Genomic DNA, 6,000 nt, shown 5'->3' on the forward strand with positions numbered 1-6,000 from the left:
GGGTATGTTTTGGCTGCCCCCTCCCCTGTAATGAATTTGGGGCCTAGCCAACATGTGGGATCATGTTACATTTGAAAAGAAACAATAATTAAAAGTCCTAAATTGGTAACAGGGACGGTTCAAGACCTTGGGGAGCTCAGGGCGAAAGTTTCCTTTAGGTACCCCCATGTTTAAAATAGGGTCAGTGTGTGCCGAATGATTGCAACAACAATATAGGGACATGGCAGTACAGACGGTGTAATGGTTAGCATTAGTGACTCACGGCACTAGGGCAGGGACTGATGTGAATGGCGAAATATTCTCTGTAAGGCTGGGGCCACACAGCGGTGAAGCGTGTCCCGTGCTCAGGGTTGGACTGGCCCACGGGGGTACAGGGGAAACCACCGGTGGGCCCTACTGCCGGGGGGCCCTCCCCTCCTCTAGGGATCAGGTTCCAGACTGTGCTGTTACTAATCTAGTACATTATCTTGCACGCACTACAGTATTTACTGTATATATTTATCTAGGGGACCAACACTTGCAAAATGGTTAGGAAAACCAATGTGGTGGCTGGGCACACCCCCTCTAGAGACTGGCCACACCCCTAAACATGGGCCCCTACCACTGCTTTCCCCCGGTGGGCCCCACATGCCCCAGTCCGACACTTCCCGTGCTTGGCTGGAAGGAGGGTTTTGTGTTCACACGGATCCTGTTCTGCTGGATGCCGCAGAACAGAATCTGGCCAGTGCCACGACGGGATGTCAAATAGAAGACATTATAAATAAATAATGGCTTCATTGGGAAGGTGCGTGGCCACAGAATAGTATAAATTCACATCACACTGCACAGTCGTGTCCGTTATTCACTTTATACCACACGGTAGTACCCATTATACATGTTATGCCACACAGTAGAGTCCCTTATACACGTTACACCACAAAGTAGAGCCCCTTATATATGTTACACTATGGTTGAGCCCCTTATACACATTACACTATGGTAGATCTGCTATGAAAGTAACTGTACTTAACTATTTACTTGTTTAATTCAAATTAATTAAAAAAACACTTTATATGCCTGAATGACCTGACCTCACAACCCCCCAATTCCTTAATAAAAATAAAGCCCCAAATGTGACCGCCTCCCACAGACCTGATAACCCCCCAATCTCTGAATGAAAATAATGCCCAAAACTGCACCCCCTCCACATCTGATAATCTCCCAATACCTCAATGAAAATAATGCCCCAGATGTAACCCCCCCACAGACCTGAAACCCCCCCAAACTGTCAATGAAAATAAACACCAAAATTGCCTCAACCCAAGACCCCCCAACCCCGATTTGATAATCCCCCAATGAAAATAATACCCTATAATTGCCATACCTGGCCTGATAATCCCGCTTCGCTTCATGGAACATAATGTCCCAGAATTGCCTGAGGGGCAGAGAGAGCAGTGCCACAGCAGCCTGAGGGGCAGAGAGAGCTGTGCTGCAGCAGCCTGAGGGGCAGAGAGAGCTGTACTGCAGCAGCCTGAGGGGCAGAGAGAGCTGTGCTGCAGCAGCTTGAGGGACAGAGAGAGTTGTGTCACAGCAGCCTGAGGGGCAGAGAGAGCTGTGTCACAGCAGCCTGAGGGGCAGAGAGAGCTGTGTCACAGCAGCCTGAGGGGCAGAGAGAGCTGTGTCACAGCAGCCTGAGGGGCAGAGAGAGCTGTGTCACAGCAGCCTGAGGGGCAGAGAGAGCTGTGTCACAGCAGCCTGAGGGGCAGAGAGAGCTTTGCCACAGCAGCCTGAGGGGCAGAGAGAGCTGTGCTGCAGCAGCCTGAGGGGCAGAGAGAGCTGTGCTGCAGCAGCCTGAGGGACAGAGAGAGCTGTGTCACAGCAGCCTGAGGGGCAGAGAGAGCTGTGCTGCAGCAGCCTGAGGGACAGAGAGCTGTGCTGCAGCAGCCTGAGGGGCAGAGAGAGCTGTGCTGCAGCAGCCTGAGGGGCAGAGAGAGCTGTGCTGCAGCAGCCTGAGGGACAGAGAGAGCTTTGCCACAGCAGCCTGAGGGGCAGAGAGAGCTGTGCTGCAGCAGCCTGAGGGGCAGAGAGAGCTGTGCTGCAGCAGCCTGAGGGACAGAGAGAGCTGTGCTGCAGCAGCCTGAGGGACAGAGAGAGCTTTGCCACAGCAGCCTGAGGGGCAGAGAGAGCTGTGCTGCAGCAGCCTGAGGGGCAGAGAGAGCTGTGCTGCAGCAGCCTGAGGGACAGAGAGAGCTGTGCTGCAGCAGCCTGAGGGTCAGAGAGAGCTTTGCCACAGCAGCCTGAGGGGCAGAGAGAGCTGTGCTGCAGCAGCCTGAGGGGCAGAGAGAGCTGTGTCACAGCAGCCTGAGGGGCAGAGAGAGCTTTGCCACAGCAGCCTGAGGGGCAGAGAGAGCTGTGTCACAGCAGCCTGAGGGGCAGAGAGAGCTGTGTCACAGCAGCCTGAGGGGCAGAGAGAGCTGTGTCACAGCAGCCTGAGGGGCAGAGAGAGCTTTGCCACAGCAGCCTGAGGGGCAGAGAGAGCTGTGTCACAGCAGCCTGAGGGGCAGAGAGAGCTGTGTCACAGCAGCCTGAGGGGCAGAGAGAGCTGTGTCACAGCAGCCTGAGGGGCAGAGAGAGCTGTGCTGCAGCAGCCTGAGGGGCAGAGAGAGCTGTGCTGCAGCAGCCTGAGGGGCAGAGAGAGCTTTGCCACAGCAGCCTGAGGGGCAGAGAGAGCTGTGTCACAGCAGCCTGAGGGGCAGAGAGAGCTGTGCTGCAGCAGCCTGAGGGGCAGAGAGAGCTGTGCTGCAGCAGCCTGAGGGGCAGAGAGAGCTGTGCTGCAGCAGCCTGAGGGACAGAGAGAGCTGTGCTGCAGCAGCCTGAGGGACAGAGAGAGCTTTGCCACAGCAGCCTGAGGGGCAGAGAGAGCTGTGCTGCAGCAGCCTGAGGGGCAGAGAGAGCTGTGCTGCAGCAGCCTGAGGGACAGAGAGAGCTGTGCTGCAGCAGCCTGAGGGACAGAGAGAGCTTTGCCGCAGCAGCCTGAGGGGCAGAGAGAGCTGTGCTGCAGCAGCCTGAGGGGCAGAGAGAGCTGTGTCACAGCAGCCTGAGGGGCAGAGAGAGCTTTGCCACAGCAGCCTGAGGGGCAGAGAGAGCTTTGCCACAGCAGCCTGAGGGGCAGAGAGAGCTTTGCCACAGCAGCCTGAGGGGCAGAGAGAGCTGTGTCACAGCAGCCTGAGGGGCAGAGAGAGCTGTGTCACAGCAGCCTGAGGGGCAGAGAGAGCTGTGTCACAGCAGCCTGAGGGGCAGAGAGAGCTGTGTCACAGCAGCCTGAGGGGCAGAGAGAGCTGTGCTGCAGCAGCCTGAGGGACAGAGAGAGCTGTGCTGCAGCAGCCTGAGGGACAGAGAGAGCTTTGCCGCAGCAGCCTGAGGGGCAGAGAGAGCTGTGCTGCAGCAGCCTGAGGGGCAGAGAGAGCTGTGCTGCAGCAGCCTGAAGGACAGAGAGAGCTGTGCTGCAGCAGCCTGAGGGACAGAGAGAGCTTTGCCACAGCAGCCTGAGGGGCAGAGAGAGCTGTGCTGCAGCAGCCTGAGGGGCAGAGAGAGCTGTGTCACAGCAGCCTGAGGGGCAGAGAGAGCTTTGCCACAGCAGCCTGAGGGGCAGAGAGAGCTTTGCCACAGCAGCCTGAGGGGCAGAGAGAGCTGTGTCACAGCAGCCTGAGGGGCAGAGAGAGCTGTGTCACAGCAGCCTGAGGGGCAGAGAGAGCTGTGTCACAGCAGCCTGAGGGGCAGAGAGAGCTTTGCCACAGCAGCCTGAGGGGCAGAGAGAGCTGTGTCACAGCAGCCTGAGGGGCAGAGAGAGCTGTGTCACAGCAGCCTGAGGGGCAGAGAGAGCTGTGTCACAGCAGCCTGAGGGGCAGAGAGAGCTGTGCTGCAGCAGCCTGAGGGGCAGAGAGAGCTGTGCTGCAGCAGCCTGAGGGGCAGAGAGAGCTTTGCCACAGCAGCCTGAGGGGCAGAGAGAGCTGTGTCACAGCAGCCTGAGGGGCAGAGAGAGCTGTGCTGCAGCAGCCTGAGGGGCAGAGAGAGCTGTGCTGCAGCAGCCTGAGGGGCAGAGAGAGCTGTGCTGCAGCAGCCTGAGGGGCAGAGAGAGCTGTGCTGCAGCAGCCTGAGGGACAGAGAGAGCTGTGCTGCAGCAGCCTGAGGGACAGAGAGAGCTTTGCCACAGCAGCCTGAGGGGCAGAGAGAGCTGTGCTGCAGCAGCCTGAGGGGCAGAGAGAGCTGTGTCACAGCAGCCTGAGGGGCAGAGAGAGCTTTGCCACAGCAGCCTGAGGGGCAGAGAGAGCTGTGTCACAGCAGCCTGAGGGGCAGAGAGAGCTGTGTCACAGCAGCCTGAGGGGCAGAGAGAGCTGTGTCACAGCAGCCTGAGGGGCAGAGAGAGCTTTGCCACAGCAGCCTGAGGGGCAGAGAGAGCTGTGTCACAGCAGCCTGAGGGGCAGAGAGAGCTGTGTCACAGCAGCCTGAGGGGCAGAGAGAGCTGTGTCACAGCAGCCTGAGGGGCAGAGAGAGCTGTGCTGCAGCAGCCTGAGGGGCAGAGAAAGCTGTGCTGCAGCAGCCTGAGGGGCAGAGAGAGCTTTGCCACAGCAGCCTGAGGGGCAGAGAGAGCTGTGTCACAGCAGCCTGAGGGGCAGAGAGAGCTGCACCGCAGCAACCTAAGGTACAGAGAGAGGTGCTGCAGCTGCCTGAGAGACAGAGTGAGGTGCTGCGGCTTCTAATCCGGCGAGAGGTGCTGGGGCAGAAAGAGGTGCTAAAGCATCAATGTAGAGAGAAGTGCTGCAGCAGCTGGGTCAGAGAGAGGTGCTGCAACATCAATGTAGAGAGAAGTGCTGCAGCAGCCAGGGCAGAGAGGTGCTACAGCAGCTAGGACAGAGAGAGCTGCTGCAGCATCTGAAGTAGAGACATGTGCTGCAGCTTTCATCAGGAAAGAGAGATCTGCTGCAGCGGGGAGAGTGGTGCTGCAGGACAGAAGTAACAAGCAAGTAACAAGTAACAAGCAGACAGGGAGACATATAAAGAGGGTGAGCAGAGCTTCGGCATGTTCTGCTGTCGCCTCTGTCCTGCCCTGTTCCCTACCTAGTCTCCAAGTCAGTGTGTGCCCCCTCTGCTTCTCCTCCTCCTGCTCTGACAGTACAGTGGCCTGTGGGAAGGGGTGGCAAGCGGCAGTGTGTCCTCTTAACTTTTTCAGCGCCCGGAGCTCGCGCTCTACCGGAGCCACCCTCGCTACATTTCTGCCTGCCCACTCAGCATAAGCCTCTGCCCACGGTCCCCAGGAGCTCTCCAACAAGCCCAGACCCCATGTAATCAGTACCCACCACCCCCTCCCTTGGCGCTATTATATATGCCATCTCAGCATCTTCTTGGAATTACGCGATCGTGCCTTTGCTGTGCTCTGCCAGCATTAGTTGGTCCCTTCCTTCCGCTGTCTGTCTCTTCAAGTGCAAGCGAGTGAAAGTGTCAGATACCAATGGAAACCCGCATTGGCTCATGTGTGTGAGCTGTTTTCTGGATTTCAGTTGAGCGATTCCATACCTCCCACCTGTCCTGATTTTCTGGAGACGATCATGCCATCAGGTTAATTTTGCTAACTTCCCTATCTTGGATTAAATTTGGGTAATATTGAGAGGTATGGATCTTATGGCCCAGTTTTATCAAGCTTTGGAGAGTGATAAATTGCATGGTGATAAAGTAGCAAACAATCAGCTTCTAAATGCCATGTTACAGGCCGAGTTTGAAAAATGAAAGTTAGGAACTGGTTGGTTGGTACTTTATCACTGTGCAATTTATCACTCTCCTAGGCTTGATAAATCTAGGCCTATGTATTTTATTTTCTGCAGCGGGGAACACTGGTATTCCACAGGGAATAACATCGGGGTGTAGAGTAGGATCTTGATCCGAGGCACCTACAGGCTAAAAGCTTTGACAGTTCCCAAGATGCTCAGCGCTGCCTCCTCTATAAACCCGCCTCCGTGCACAGGA

Source organism: Pseudophryne corroboree, chromosome 7, assembly GCF_028390025.1.
Source record: "Pseudophryne corroboree isolate aPseCor3 chromosome 7, aPseCor3.hap2, whole genome shotgun sequence".
NCBI lineage: Eukaryota > Metazoa > Chordata > Amphibia > Anura > Myobatrachidae > Pseudophryne > Pseudophryne corroboree.